The sequence below is a fragment of the Oryctolagus cuniculus genome, chromosome X, assembly GCF_964237555.1.
Source record: "Oryctolagus cuniculus chromosome X, mOryCun1.1, whole genome shotgun sequence".
Lineage (NCBI taxonomy): Eukaryota > Metazoa > Chordata > Mammalia > Lagomorpha > Leporidae > Oryctolagus > Oryctolagus cuniculus.
The window spans coordinates 1,284,659-1,301,692 of record NC_091453.1 but is presented as its reverse complement, the minus strand read 5'-3'; the positions used below and the strand labels follow the sequence as shown (position 1 = coordinate 1,301,692).

General features: G+C 37.4%; 1 long non-coding RNA gene across 1 annotated transcript; it reads left to right on the top strand.

Annotated features, from left to right (window-relative positions):
• The first annotated feature begins 668 nt into the window (after positions 1 to 668).
• LOC138847717 (uncharacterized) lies at positions 669 to 11,798 on the top strand. Its single transcript, XR_011385661.1, has 2 exons — positions 669 to 7,382; positions 10,197 to 11,798. It is a non-coding gene; the product is annotated as an uncharacterized lncRNA (long non-coding RNA).
• Positions 11,799 to 17,034: the final 5,236 nt, after the last annotated feature.

The following is a 17,034-nucleotide window of genomic DNA, read 5'->3' as shown; positions in this document are numbered from 1 at the left end:
AGATGAGTATGTCATAGATGAGGGAGCTGAAGCTTACAGAAAGATTTTAACTTGTCCAACACAAGGATTTGAACCTTGGCCTATTAATGCCACAGTCTATGTTGTCTGACCACTATAATATGTTGCTCCTAAAGCCTCCAAGGTGGCATAGGTGAAAACTGTATTTTTCTAAAACTAATTTATTTTTTAAATTATGGTATAAAACATAAATGTTACCATCTTGAGGTAAACAGTTTAGTAGTGTTAATTATATTCACACTGCCATGCAATAGACCTCTAAAACTTTTTCATCTTGTAAAATGGAAATTCTAAACCCATCGAAATGCTATGCTTAATTTCCCCCTACCCCTACTCCCAAGCACCCACCATTCTACTTTATGTTTTGGTGAGTTTGACTACTTAAGATAATGTATGTAAGTAGAATCATACAATATTCGTCTTTTTGTGACTGACTTATCTCAGCATAATGTCTTCAAGGCTCATCCATGTTACATAGCATGTGTCAGAATTTCTTTTTGAAGCTGAACAACATTCCATTGTGTGTATATGCCAATTTTCTTTATCCATTCATCCATCAGTGGGCATTTGGCTTGCTTCTACCTCTTGGCTGTTGTGACTAATGCTACAAAGAATATGAGTAGTGCATATATTTCTTTGAGATCCTGCTTAAAATCATTTTGGATATATTCCCAGAAGCAGGATTGTTGGATCATGTTGTAATTCTATTTTTAATATTATGAGGACCTTCCATACTATTTTCCATAGTAGCTGTACCTTTTTTGATTCCCTCTTGGTGAATATTTTTGAATAAATGTAAGGCCGAATATCTTCATTGCCCTAGATAGATCACCAGTACAGTAATTCTAAAAGTCCTAGTCAACACTAATCTGGATTAATTTACAAAAAGTTTATCAGGACCATAAGAGCATTTGACTTGTAGCATGATTAAAAATAAGTGTTTATTGTTTCATGCAGATATTTAGAAACAAAATAAAACAAATAAGTATGCCATATCATCTACCAAAGGCTCTTTAGGGTTCTGTTTGAGGGAAAGAGAAAAATGATGTGGAATTAGAAATAAGTCTGTAAGTATGAATCAAATCCATAATAAATACCTAATATTAATTATCTCCAATCTATGTAGAGTTTATTAAGAACAGGTAAATTTTGGCCCAAGTCCTATTTCATTCGCCAATAACACCAACTCAGTGGAATCTGAAATTGAGATTGATAGGCATTTAAATGTCCTTTAAATAAAACTAAAAGTTTTGTCAAAAAGTGTTCCTTGATTTACCATGGTGTGGCCATTTTATCTCATGGGCTGCATCATGCTTGAAGGAGTCCTTTTTTTCATCTTTGAATAAACATTTTCCATCCATTTAAAAGGATTTAAGCTGATCTTGCTGACATCGTCAATGAATCTTTGACATCATTTAGACTTGTAGGACTTCAAGGGCCCTTTGCAAAGTATGTCATCCACTGTCTTCCTCTGACATTACATGTGCCCCTCATTACTCATTGCATTTTGAACAGTGATCTGGACTTTCTTTGGCTATATAAGTAGTTTTTTTTTCCTTATGTTCATGGGGGTTGAAAAACTTCTAGGTGAATCATACAAAATTTTCAGGGAGGAATACTTTTTGGGGTAATGTGCCTTTCATTTTATTGAGGGCCATAGGGCTTCCTCATAACCCAGTAATTTTAGCTGGAGTAGAGATGGAAATTATACAAGAATGAATTTTTAATTTTCTATATCGATTTAACATGGACATTTCAGAGTTCTAAATAAATAACTGGAAAAGGACAGAATGGTTTGGAGCAACAGCCTGGGCCCAGATAACACGAAACACAGGGTTAGGAGTTCAGAAGAGGAGAGTTCTATTCTCCACTTCGACAGAAAATCTCTTGGCACATGACTATAAGGTGACTCAAGGGCTCAAGGCTGTAACTGTGTCCCTGGAGCGTTCTAAGACTTGAAGTCATTAACACACAAAGTGAAATTTGTGTCATGTTGGGGACTATCACTGGACTAGGAATTGGGAAATGTGGATTCAATTTCTGGCTCTGACTGGATGACAACAGCTTCCTTCTCTGAATTTCCTTTTTTATCTGGAAAATGAGGACAACTTTGGAATTTGGAGTATTGCTTTTCAAACTGTATAGGTGAAGGATCAGAGTTTAACTTCCAATTAATCATCAACTGATAGTTTTAGTAAATACAGTAAGAATAAATTATCCCTTCTCCCAACCTAAATTATGTGCTTAGGTGTCAACAATGTCAAATTGCAATGTAAGTTTCTAAATGTTTACTGTTAACTTCTGTAGCTACCTCATGGTGGACATATTAAAAGCATTTGTTTTGGATGAGTGCCCCTCCACAGACTTTATTTTATGTAGCACTAGTTTAGAGCAGTAATTGACAAACTGAAGTCTGCAGGTCAAATTTGCTCCACCACCCATTTTTAGACTAGCTTTTCTTGGTATATAGCCATGCACATTCACTTATATATTATCTATGGCTGTTTTCTGTGCTACAATGGCAGAGTTGAGTTGACACAGAGACCCTGTGGTGAACAAAATATTTACTACCAGGCTCTTTATGAAAAACTTTGTCCATCCTGGTTTGGAAGGCACAGAAAACATGGAGGCTGGATTAATTTTCTAAGGTCCTTTCAAGCACAAAGGGATAATAATTCTGTCAAGATGCTGGGTAACAGGGAAAATTGGCTGTCTGATCTGAAAGAGAAATTGGCAGAAAATGCTGTTCCTTTCAGTGAATTGGAAGTCTTATGAAGATATTATGCTCTAGAAAGAGATATTTTTATTTTTTCTGTCCCATTAATTTTCCAATATTCCACACATATACTCTGAGTATATACATAATTGTGTGTTTGGTCAATTGAGGGTCAATATCCAGAGTTCTGGCTACCCCTTTGGTAAATTTCTGGAAATATATGCTCTCATATTTCTTTAATTTGAAAAGCCTAGCTTATTCTTAAGTAATTATTAAGTATCTCCATCTGTAATAATTATATTTTTGGAATGAGCTGCAATTTTTTGGGTGATGGTTCTTTCTAGTTGAATGGTCTTCTTTTTGTGGGTGTTCAAAAAGCTTTATTTACTATTGGAGCTCTAAATCAACATTTAGGATAGTAGAGTATGGAGTATATTTGTGGACAAGCATACTTTTTAACACCACTCTCTAGAATCAATCAGACCTAATGTATCAAGTCACTAGAACCCCTGAAAACAACATGACTGTGATACAAAGGTAATAATTAAATGAAATCAAAGTTCTACACCCTCTGTAGGCAGGATAACCTAAAAGAAGTAGAGAAGGAAGGATTAGGGCTATGTAAGCTTGCTTTGTTATACCAAAAAGTAAGTCTCTCTCAGATCAAGAGAGCATGAGGACTTTATTAACTGATATCCCTCCATGTGAAGGAAATATCAAACATGGAAAGGACTAAATACTCCCAACTGCAACATCAGTCAGTATGAAACCTCTTTTTTTTTTTATTTTTTTTTTTATTTTTTTTTTATTTTTTTGACAGGCAGAGTGGACAGTGAGAGAGAGAGACAGAGAGAAAGGTCTTCCTTTGCCGTTGGTTCACCCTCCAATGGCCGCCGCGGCCGGCGCGCTACAGCCGGCGCACCGCGCTGATCCGATGGCAGGAGCCAGGAGCCAGGTGCTTTTCCTGGTCTCCCATGGGGTGCAGGGCCCAAGCACCTGGGCCATCCTCCACTGCACTCCCTGGCCACAGCAGAGGGCTGGCCTGGAAGAGGGGCAACCGGGACAGAATCCGGCGCCCCGACCGGGACTAGAACCCGGTGTGCCGGCGCCGCTAGGCGGAGGATTAGCCTAGTGAGCCGCGGCGCCGGCCCAGTATGAAACCTCTTGATTGATTCATCTTACCACCTAGTCTGCTGTGGATAACAAAGCTATACTGGTTTCCCACATATTATTATATAGCCCAAGATGAGAACGTCATTGCTACAGGAAATTACAGAATTATAGAATGACATCATGATGAAAGAAACTTGTCTGTATATTCAGGAAACTAGAAAATAAACAGAGTTTGGATCATGAACCAAATTTTACCTAACATTTACCTCTTACTGTCCTTCCATGTAACTGTCCTTGTAACATATTTACTACTTCAGTAATTAGCTGAACTATTTATCTAGCCTTCCACATTAAAAGTATAAAGTTCATTCTGGATTTTTCTATCTGGCTAGTGATAAACCTTGCCATTTCTGGCTAAAATGTATTTTTTTTCTACATTTTTTTCTTTTTTTAAACTTTTATTTAATGAATATAAATTTCCAAAGTACAGCTTATGGATTACAATGGCTTCTCCCACACAACTTCCCTCCCACCTGCAACCCTCCCCTTTCCCACTCCCTCTCCCCTTCCATTCATATCAAGATTCATTTTCAATTCTCTTTATATACAGAAGATCAGTTTAGCATATATTAAGTAAAGATTTCAACAGTTTGCAACCACACAGAAACACAAAGTGAAAAATAATGTTTTGAGTACTAGTTATAGCATTAAATCACAATGTACAGCACACTAAGGACAGAGATCCTACATGAGGAGTAAGTGCACAGTGACTCCTGTTGTTGACTTAACAAATTGACACTCTTGTTTATGGCATCAGTAATCACCCTAGGCTCTTGTTGTCATGAGTTGCCAAGGCTATGGAAGCCTTTTGAGTTCACTGACTCTGATCATATTTAGACAAGGTTGTAGTCAAAGTGGAAGTTCTCTCCTCCCTTCAGAGAAAGGTACCTCCTTCTTTGATGACCTGTTCTTTCCACTGGGATCTCACTCGTGGAGATCTTTCATAAAATGTATCTTAAAACCCTCCTCCCAGCCAGCACCGCGGCTTATTAGGTTAATCCTCCGCCTGTGGCGCTGGCACCCCCGGTTCTAGTCCTAGTTAGGGGGCCGGATTCTGTCCCAGTTGCTCCTCTTCCAGTCCAGCTCTCTGCTGTGGCCCGGAAGTGCAGTGGAGGATGGCCCAAGTGCTTGGGCCATGCACCCCATGGGAGACCAGGAGGAAGCACCTGGCTCCTGGCTTCAGATCAGCGCAGCGGGCTGGCCGCGGCGGCCATTTGGGAGTGAACCAACGGAAGGAAGACCTTTCTCTCTCTCTCTCTCTCTCTCTCTCTCTCACTGTCTAACTCTGCCTGTCAAAACAAAACAAAACAAAACAAAACCCTCCTCCCTCCCCATCCTCACCACAACTTCCTTAGTTCAGGTCATGAAAAAAAAGCACTTAACTTACATTTTGTGTAACAGACATATTTTTGTGCCATAGTACAGCCCACTGGTTTCAGAACCTCTGTGATGGACAGTTCCCTGTACCCAAAAGTTATCTAACCTCAAGGACTTAGAGCTCTGTTTTTGTTTTTATCCTTAGGGCTCCAGTGGCCCTCTTAGCCTCTAGACAGGCACAGCACAAGGTGTGTGGGAGTTAACATCTGATAGCAACCTTCAACAAGAAGAGATTCTCTGGATTAATGTTTCAGCCACTGTGTTCTCTCTTTCAGAACAATTCTGAGGAAAATTCTACATGGATGGTCTGAGAGGCCCCTGTGGGTTTGGTTTAAATTACTCATGGTGGTAGCAAGCTCATTCATTCTAGTTTCTGGGACCAATTCCCAAGTAAACCGTTTGTTCTCTAATCCTTGTCTCAGGCTATTATTTGGAGGAAACAAACTATCTCATTACTTATAAAATTGGAATGTTTTACTACTATTGTTTCAACTATGAGAAACTTAAAGTATGTTTAGGTAAAGTAACTTGTACAAAATTTTATTTTTAAAATGTGTCATATCTAGGGATAGATCCAGGTCCAATATCTCTACTGTACTGGTATCTCCTTTCTGTTTAAAATTCAAATCATTTTTCATGTAATACTTCATTTATTTGTATAAAATTTCAGTTGCATCAATAAAATATTTTGCATAAAATGGCCTCTTTGTAATTAGGCACAAAGGTAAGTACCTATCCCAAGGTTCATTTGTTCATTTACAATGATTCAAAGAATGGAGACTTTACCAGCTCTTTGTTTCTTTTCTGAACCACCAACATCACAGGTATTGTTTGTCTTGCTGCATATGCAACCAAGTGAAGCACTTTATATGCAAAATAGGTCACTCAAGTGATTTATTAACATTCAAAAATCAGCAAAAAATGTTCAAAGCTTTCAAAAGTAAGTATTCAAGGTAAGCTTTCTCATTTAAAGAAATCCAAACTAGCTTTAAACTCTTAGCACTAATTTCTTTCTTTTTTCTTTGACAGGTAGAGTCATAGACAGTGAGAGAGAGAGACAGAGAGAAAGGTCTTCCTTTGGTTGGTTCACTCCCCAAATGGCTGCAACAGCTGGCGCTGCACTAATCTGAAGCCAGGAGCCAGGTGCTTCTTCCTGGTATCTCATGCGGGTGCAGGAGCCCAAGCACTTGGGCCATCTTCCAATGCCCTCCTGGGCCACAGCAGAGAGCTGGATTGGAAGAGGAGCAATTGGGACTAGAACCTGGTGCCCATATGGGATGCTGGCACCGCAGGCAGAGGATTAACCAAGTGAGCCACGGCACCAGCCAGCACTAATTTCTATTAAGCAGAAAAATATCCTTGTCTAAATGTGAACTGTATTTTATTTCACCTTTCTCAGTTTTTTAAAGCATCAGAAGCACGAAGACAGAAAAGACTGGTGGAAGACATTTATCTAGCATCATGGATGTTCGTAAATAGCAGGCAGGAGGAGATAACATCCTAGTACTGCTCTATCAGCTTCTTTAGTCTTGTAATAAGATGAGTGAGATGGGAAAGTGGGCCAGGGAAAATGAGTACATAGGTCAGAATCCAAGTAGAAAATAGTACACTCAATGGAAGTTTTGAAGAGATTATTTTCCTCAAGTAACTAGTTAGTGGTATGGGTAGAGATAAGAGAACCACTAAGGGATGCTGAAGCATCAGAGTATATAACATAAGGAAGCTGTTAGTATCTTTAGGCCCTGATGAGGTAAAGGAAGGAACAGAGCTGCCAGGCACAGTGGTAGATGGAACCATGGAATTGGGACTCTCAACAGAAATTGTGATCATACAAGGAAGATATAGAGCTAGGAAAGAGGCAGGGAATAATTACTTCAAATTGTTTTTAATCTCTCATGTTCTGATCATTTTCCAGGTATCTCCCGTTAGATGAACCCAACTGAAAGCCAGAGGCATGGGGGATTAAGTGATCCAGTCCATAGAGATCAGCATCTTGGAGCAGAGATGGACAGAGAAAGATGGCGAAGAGGTCTAGGATTTGATGAAGGAATAAGGAAGTACTCTCTTTGCTTACATACTCATGAATCAATCCTGAAATGTACGTGAGAGAAATCAGTTTTGTGGAAGCTTTAGTTCCCAAAAGGATAGGACTTAGATCTAGCACTTATAGTAACCAAGAGAGAAGCATTTAAAGTATTTTTAGCATAAAGTTTAGATTACCCACTAATATTTATGTCTATACACCTTTGGGTATATGTATAAGTAAAGAACTAACAGTCAACCATCATGTGGATGAATAGATTGCAAAAGCATTTGAGAGACAAAATGGTTTTTGCTTTCCTTAACATTTGAAACACCAGCATTATATAAATCTTTTCTTGGTTGGCTAGCTATTGCATCCACACCTCAAAAGTTTATTCAAAGTATTATTTTTTCACATATTCTTCTTGGGAAAATGGAGATATCAATAGCATAGCTCCTAGGGGATGTTTTTCTGCCCTGGTACAGTTTGGTTTTATTAAAGTGTGGTGCCATGCTCATGAGTTTGTTGCAGTTTAATGCGCACTTGTTGAACACCAAGCAGTGCACTAAGCATAAGGAATCAATACAAAAGAGTCCTTGCCTTGTTCAATATTACATGTACTTTAGGAGGTAGATAAGAAACAAGTAAATAATAAAATATGTGTAGATTATGATCAGCAATGTACAGGAAATGAAAACAGTGAAAAGCTGAAATATAATTAGAGAAAGAACAAGCTCAAGTAGATAAGGTGATCAGAAAAGATTCTCTTGAGAAGACATGAAAATTTTGACCTAAAAGATGCAGAGGAGCTAGACCTGCAAAAAGCATAGGGAGTTGTAGCCCCCATACTGTGAACAGTAAATATAAAGATCCAGTGGCAAAAAAAGGGCCTGAGTCTTTTGACAGTGTATCCCTACCTTCCTTTAGGATAAGGTGATGCGAAAGTACTTCAAAAATATGAATTTCTATAGATGTTTTAGTAAATTGAGTAACTTCTCGGAGACTCACATTCAAAATCTGTAGAATAGAGATAAAATTGTTCTGAACTCAAAGAGTGAGTCTGAGATTCTAATGAGATGAAAGTGCTATGAAACTCTGAAAGAGCCCACAAGCATGAAGATATTGCCCCCAAAGGTTTGGGGGCATCGTGATGACTGTTGGCAAAGCAAGTACACTCTAGTTCTTCTCATTTGTTACAAGTTGGGTTGTCTGGGAAGCAGACTTGGAGATGTTATAGGATGGAACTAGTAGATACGGTCTCAGGAGTTCATCAGGGAGTTTTGAGGATCAACACCTTTGGAAGGCAATGGGATTGGCCTAGGAAGAAGTTGAGCTGGAATGTAGTCCTATCAGCTAATCCCATCCGAATTTTGGAGCTGCAGTATCTCTTCTAAGTTGTCCAGGGATGAGCCCAGGGGCTGGGTCTTTATGTGTCCTGGATCAATCATTAGATGAGATTGCTCTTGAAAGAAGGCCTGGGATTGATTCAGTCTGCTAGATTCAGCTAAGGTAGTCTCCATGAGGACTGAAGGCCTACAGCATTCCCAGGTTGTAAAATCCTTCCTTCCTGAAAAGACATCTAGGTGGTCCATGACAGTGTTTGCCATAACATTCCTTGTGGGTCTTTTAAGAGATTTTTCTATCACACAAAGATATCTTCAGGCACCATTTAAACTTCTGAATCTTTCCTGTGGCTCTGCAATTTAGTCTCATATAAGATAGATCAGTATCTTACTTCCACATCTCAACAATCTCTTGGTTCTGCCCATTCTTTTGGGCCTCCCATTGCCTATGGATTCCTTGGCCAGAATGGAGCCTGCTTAAACACTCTAGCATATATATCTCCTAATACCATATCAAAAAAATAATGGTGGGAAAAAACTAAGGAGAATGCCTTAGGAGCCAGCTTAGAATGCCTGTGGGCTAGATGTTTAAATGAACTAAACAACCGTTGGGGATCCCCAAGGCTCCATTTTTTTTTTTTTTTTTTTGTATCAAAAGGGAACATTTTGCGTAGTGGTGGCCACAGGATTCCAGAACAATTTCAGAAGAGGTGTTTTAATATTTTATTTTCTCAAGCATTTCCTCTCTTTCAAGTGGCACAATCAAGTACAACTATTGTATGACCTTGGAGTGTTTTTGTGTCATACTCTAAGCTTTGAAAATTATCCTGGAACGTGTGGGCTGAAATGTTTTGGTAATGTGTGATTAAGAAGGAATAAACTATAAAAGGAAAGGAAAACAATGGGAGAGACATGTTTTTAAAAACATTTTATCTAGTCCTATTCCCCTGGCTGCTGATTTTGTGTTTTTGGAATCAGCATGAATCCTTCTACTCATAAAGAATGTTACTATTCATGTTTTTGAAATACAGTGATTGAAAAATATTAACCTTTAATGAGACCTTTGGTATAACTGAGTAACCACATTTTGACTCGTGGGATTTTTGGTAACTATGCTTTTCCCAAATAATTAACCAAGTTTCTTTCCCAATAAACCACAAATAAGATATACTCTTATTTCTTAGAGAATTACGGAGATAGGAAATCTTTTCTAAGTAGAGAACATGTCATCATTTTTTGTCTACTTATATGTCCCATGGACAAAGCATTTGTTAAAAATTAGCTTCTTCTTTATATCTACTCTTCTTTCTGTATTCCCTGTTTTGATAACTATCCCCAAAATCTTTTTGGTTATCTAAATCAGAAACTTAGTAATTATAATGAGAATAGTGAAAAAGAGGGCAGAAGTTTTCAAATAAAATAGGGAAGATAATTTTCTATAAATGAACAAAAAAGTGTTAATATTCAAAAGGACAATCAAGCAGCCACAACAATAAAAACAACAACAACAAAAAGCCCTACACATTTTGTACTTTTTTTTTTTCAGAACATGGAGGATAAAGAGAAAAGTCTACTTTGCGAGACAAGATACAAATTACTTAGAATGGAACAAGCACTAAACTCCCATGCTTTTTTCCATCAGCAACTCTGGATGCTAAACGCTAGAGGAACCATATAATTTATTGCCCAAAATAGGGGATTTCACGTGGATCAGCTTTTGGAGAATAGAGGTAAACCATGACTATCACAGGTAAACCGGGACACATGGCTACTTGACTAAATGTTGGTTGAGCAATAATTTCAAAGTTCTTAGGGAAAATGATTTTAATGTAAAATTCTAAGAAAAAATCAAGCTAGTATGAGGGCATAATGAAGACTTTCAGAATCGCAAGAAAGTTTGACATTCATGCGTTTTTCCTCAGAAAGTTATGTGAGCATGTATTTTAATTAAAAAATGATGAAAATGAGCCTGGAGATCTGAAGGCAAGTTACAGTGGAAATAGAGGATGTAAGAGACAAGTGAAATGGAAAGGAATTCTAAAGCAATGAAACAGTGAAACCTGAGGATTAAAAAGCAGAGCGGCAATCTAGAGAAAATCCAGCTCAACTGAAAGAGGCAGGAATCTGGCAGGAAAGAGTGGAGATCTAAGGGGAATCAGCTGACAGACAACATGAACAGTTTGGAGGCCATATAGAAAAAGGAAAATGGCATCAGTAAAGACTATGATTCAAACTTGGTGCTAGGGACATTCCTCTACTAAAGTCATAGGAAGCAAATATATTATAATGAAAGCTAATATTTATTTGTTGAGGAGTTACCAGGTAGAGGTACTATGTATTTTATATATGCTCATTTACTTAAGCACTCATAACAACCATAAAAGATAGGTAAAATTCTTGTTCCATATTTTTCAAATGAGGTATCAGAATCACACAACTAAGTTTACCCAAATAGTACAAGGAGAGCTGGGATTACAACAGTTTGCCACCAGAGAACACCATTTCATTCTAGGGTGAACAATATTTGATTATACCAATTTAAATGAAGTTTGTAGGCTTTAACCTTTAGAACACATATATAGACAAATCTACAAATAAATTACAGCTGTGGTTAGAAGTAAGGATATAAGTGTTATCATGCAAAAGAAAGATATAATTGACAGTAGTTAAGAGGTGTAAGAGAAGTAGGAAATACAGAAGGAAGAATGAGGTGGTATTATCCTTGCCTAACAAAATGGAGAGACAAGAGAGTCTATGTGTGATAGTCCTAGATGTGGAAGTTAAAAGCACGGTTTAAACTGGATCACCACATGCAGAAGCATGCAGCAAGACCTTTTACCTGACACCTTTCATCAAAACCCACTCAAAATGGACTAAAGACCTAAATCTATGAACCAACACCACCAAATTATTAGGGGAAATTGGGGAAAACCCTACAAGACATTGACATAGAAAAACAGTTCTTGGAAAAGACCCTAGAGGCACAGGCAATCAAAGCCAAAATCGATAAATGGGATTACATCAAATTGAGACATCAAATTGAGAAGCTTCTGTACTGCAAAAGAAAAAATCAGCAAAGTTTAGAGACAACTGACAGAATGGGAGAAAATATTTGCAAACTATACAACTGATAAAGGATTAATAACCAGAATATATAAAGAAATCAAGAAACTCAACAACAACAAAACAAACAATCCAGTTAAGAAATGAGCAAAGGACTTAAACAGACATTTTTCAAAAGAGGAAATCTGAATGGCCAACAGACTCATGAAAAAATGCTCAGGATCACTAGCCATCAGAGAAATGCAGATCAAAACCACAATGAGGTTTCACCTTACCTCTGTTAGAATGGCGTTCATACAGAAATCAACAAACAATAAATGCTGCCAAGGATGTAGGGAAAAGGTACCTCAATCCACCATTGGTGGGAATGTCAGCTGGTAAATCCACTATGGAATACAGTGTGGAGATACCTCCGAGGTCTAAACATAGATCTATCATATGACTCAGCCACCTCACTCCTGGGAATCTACCCAAGGGAAACAAAAACTGCATATGAAACAGCTGTCTGTACCTCAGTGTTTATCACAGCTCAATTCACAATAGCTAAGACATGAAATCAACCCGAATACTCATCAACTGAAGACTGGATAAAGAAATTATGGGATACATCCACCATGGAATACTACATAGCAGTAAAACAAAAACAAAAACAAACAACAATAATAAAAATGAAGTCCAGTCATTTTAACAAAATGGATGAAACTGGAAAACATCATACTTAGTGAAATAAGCCAGTCCCAAATGGACAAATTCTATATGTTCTCCCTGACCTGTGATAACTAATAGAGCACCTAAAAGGAAACTTATAGAAATGAAATTGACATTTTGAGAAGCAATGATTTTGAACAGCCCTCCTCTTGACTATTGAGGAATAGCTTTTTATTCTATATTTTTGTTTATCTTTTCCTTTATAATAATTTCCTTATCTCTTTCTCTTTCATATGAATCATTGAACTCTATACTTAACATAGTTAATCATATATGTATAAAGTTAATTGAAAATAGATCTTAGTAAAGAATAAGACTGAGAACAAGAAAGGGAAGAGGAAGGGGGGTGGGAGGGCAGGCACAGTGGGAAGAATTACCAAGATCCTAAAGTTGTAATTGTGAAATGTATGAAGTTCGTAACTACAAAGCAGCAATAGTCCTACATATTTTCCTACGGACTCACTTCTAAGGGTACAGCTTAACAGCTTGCCATAGGACCCCAAAATCTCTTAAGCTGGCTGGTAAAAATAGCAGCTTAAGTGTTATAAAGATCAAATGGATAGGATTAAGTTATAAAGTGACCATATAGATAGGATCAAGTGTTAAAGTGATCATATAAATAGGTCTAAGTGCTGGGAAACAATAATAGACAGAATTAAAAAGAGTGAAGGCCTCAACATGGGAAACAGTCCATACAGCAGACTCATAGAATGACAATCACTGTAAGTAGCACTCTGACCTCTGAATCAACCCTTAAGGCATTCTGGTCTGGCTGGGAAGCCCAGGGGGAGCATTTCAGACATGGAAAGTGAAGACACAAAAGATGTCCTATATAAAAGACTCCTGTGGGTGAGACCCTATTGGAAAGAAGTGGCCACCAAAGAAGGATGTATGTTTCTCTGAAGGGAGGAGAGAACTTCCATTTTGCTTATGACCTTGTTGATCTCATGAATTCAAAAGACTTCCATAGCTGAGGCAGCTCATGTCAAGAGCCTTGAGTGATCACTGACATCATGCATAAGAGTGTTATTTGTTAAATAAACAGTAAGAGTCACTGTGCACTAACTTCCCTTGCAGGACCTCTGTCCCCAAGGAGTTGTATCATGAGACTTACTGGCAAAACTTGTTCTCAAGAATCACTTCCTTTTAGTGTATTAAATGGAGGATATTATTATATCTCATATGTTATGGTTATGTCTAAGAGCTCACAAGAGATATACCATCCTTGGGTTCTTCTTTAAAGAATTAAGTTTCTAAAAAGAAAGAAGGGGGAGGAAGGAAGGGAAAAGAGGAAGGGGAAGAAGCAAAATCACCTTTGAGAAGCAATAACAGAGAACAGCCCTTGTCTAGACTGTTGAGGAACAGCTCTCTTCATTTTTTTATTCCATTATTTTTTCTTTATTTTTCTTTCTTTCTCAGACTGAACAGGAGAGGGAGGAGGAAGGGGGAGAGTAGATGGGAGTGCAGGTATGGTGGGAAGAATTACTATGCTCCTAATATTGTATTTATGAGATACATACAAATAAAAAAGTATTTTTTGAATTTATTGAGAAAAAAAGCGCTCTTTATGTTGCAGAGGTGAGCACTATATTCACCATGTCAGCTGGACTACAGAGGGGGAATAAGGAGCAAATTAAGTCTACATCTAAAAGTCAAGAAATCATTAGAAGATAATTAAGGTTGATACATATCTAAAAATGTCAGCATAAGCAATTCATTGAGAAATACAGCAGTACTCATAAGAGAAGCAAAATAAGAAAGTGGGTTCTTCCAAGGAAGGCAACAGAAGTTTTTCATCATAAGCTCTTCTATGTTATTTTATTTTTAAGGACATTACCTTGCACATATTAATTTGATAAGCCAGAGAAAGAGAAGATACATTAGCAATTTAGTTTCAGGAAGACAAAATCATCCATTACACTAAATGAAACATGGTTACTTTGGATTCCATTGACATTGTAGCTTTGATAATATTTTATTTGTAAATTTGTTTTGAATTTATAATAGGATAAAAGCATAAGGATTTTATACCTAGTATTACATTTATAAATTTCAAAATATAAAATATTCTAAGTCAATTCTGAGAGACCAAGTCTTTTTTTTTTTTTTGACAGGTAGAGTTAGACAGTGAGAGAGAGAGAGAGAGAGAGAAAGGTCTTCCTTCCGTTGGTTCACCCCCCAAATGGCCGCTACGGTCAGTGTGCTGTGCCCGGCGCACTGTGCTGATCCGAAGCCAGGAGCCAGGTGCTTCCTCCTGAGACCAAGTCTTTTTTATCCATCATAATACTACTCAAGTTTGAAGAATACCCCCTTCACTATAAGCAATTGAACTACCTTGGCACTGCCTCATTTATCATTTATCATTGCTTACATTTCTCATCATAGAGCTATTTGTTTACACTGATGTTTGTTTATAGTTCCTAAACTAAAGTGCTTATTAGTGGGACTCATACCTTATTCATCTGTATCCTTAGCACACATCTCATATCCAGTCACATACAAAGAGCTGAGTAAATGTTTGCTGAATCAATGGATGGTAGTAGCAATGAAATTTTCCTGGCTTTTAGAGTCTCCTTCAAGTGTTATCCAAATTGAAAATGTGCAAGGTACTTTATCCACTGTGGCTGAAAAGCTTTTTAGAAATAGGAGAAACATTAAGATGAGGTTTAAGTCATATAATTAGATTTATGGTAAATTAAAGGCATCATAAAAGGAGTTGTTTTAAACACCTCTCCTGAGTACCTGTACCCCCTGAAAAGATAAGGTAATTGTGTCACTATATTCAGGTATAGTAATTTGATACAATGCAAGAATACCTTAGTATATAATGATGCACCATGGTTACTCACGCCTGACCAACTCTGTTAGAACGAATTGACAATCCTTGAGATTTGCACCGCTACTGCAGAAAGGGAGTTTAATATATTTCCTAGGCCCATTCTTACCCACACTCTTTACATTTATCCCTTCACCCCAAGAAAAAAGAATCTTGCTTATTGGCATATCTACTTAAAAAGGAAGCAATAAAGCTATAACACAAGAAAATGAAGAGGTGAAATTGTTGAATTTTTCTTAAAAGGCCAAATTCAAATGAGGAAGCAGTGACGTATTTTCATTTAGTGACACAGTCTCATAGTTTGAAATTGATAAGATTGTTGGGATTGTTATTTGTTGCATTCCCTGTCTTCCTGGCATTGCCAGTGCACTTCCCTATCCAGTAATTCACTTAGCAAGAATTATCAGACATCAGTTAGGAGCAAGATGTTGCTCTAGGCACCATGGTTGATTCACAAGTAAGATGTGGCCCTAATGAACCAGAGCTGGAACTTCATGTAATTTGTCTCTTGGTCAACCAGTCTTCGTTATCTGAAGTTTTATAATCTGACTTTAGCAAAAAGGAAAAGTCTCTTTCTATTGATTACAATTTTAAAAATGGATCTAATAGCTCACAGGCAGATATTTAAACAAAGGCATGAAAGCTGCTTGGGAGTCATTAAAGATGGATTAGGTTGCTTTATTCTCAAAAAAAAAAAAAAAGAAAGAAAACCTTTGTTTTATTGTGATCTCAACTATTCAATCATTGCACTGCCTCAAAGGATGGTACCTAAGAAGAAATACATTGTGATACTTAATTCTACATACTTTTTAAATAGCTTGCTAATATCCCCAGTCTTGAAAAAACATTTCTTTAGGAATTCAGGAATAAGACCTCTTTTCTTACATCTTTTGCTTTTTAAACTTGAAATTTCTAGATAGTGATCTAGTTGGAAACATTAAACATTTGAAAAAATAAGGGTTATTTGGTTTCTTCTGAATGCTTTATTTTTCACAGAAATTGCTTCAAAACATTCTTAAATATCTCCATTAGGTATTTATGGAAATCTCTTATTCTCTGAGTTCTGGATTTTAAAATAAAACCTGTAACTGATCCCTAACCAGGTGTCAAGACTATCTGGAGAATATTAAGAATTCTTTTGAATTTATTTCCTTTCATTTATCTCTTTTAGTCCCAGTTTCCTTTAAAACTACCAGTTAGTTCATAAGAAAGCTCATTTGAAATGTAAGAATCAAATATGTACTATTACTAAATATTTTCCATTCCCCTAAACTAAAGCTAGATATTACAATCTTAAGATATTCCCCAGTGAGTGCCCGTGGGAATACATCAATCATTGAACTCTGCACTGAAGTGCATAGCCACAGACCTCTCCAGAGGAGAGAAAAGAAATGATGCCATATTTAGACTTAGTACAAGAGAACATCTTTCTATGAGTCCTGTGGTGTACATTATTGACCTTTCACATGTGTTCCACATTTCACCAGGCCTGGTATAAAATGGGATCTCACAATAATGATTACAATGCAGTATCTCTTCATCCCACACCCAGAACTGACAAAACCAATTCTTCTCTCAAATTCTTTGGGAAACTGTGGGGAGCAGCCCGGACTGGACTGAGTTACTGGAATTAAGACTTATTCTATGCATCTGCTCTCCCACAATATGGCGCTGGGAGAGAAGTAAACAGCTTCTACACAGCTGCCTCCAGTTCAACTAATAAACTGTAGGACTTGCTCCTGATTGGAGGAGAGCAGCGTACTCGGCGTGTGGGCAG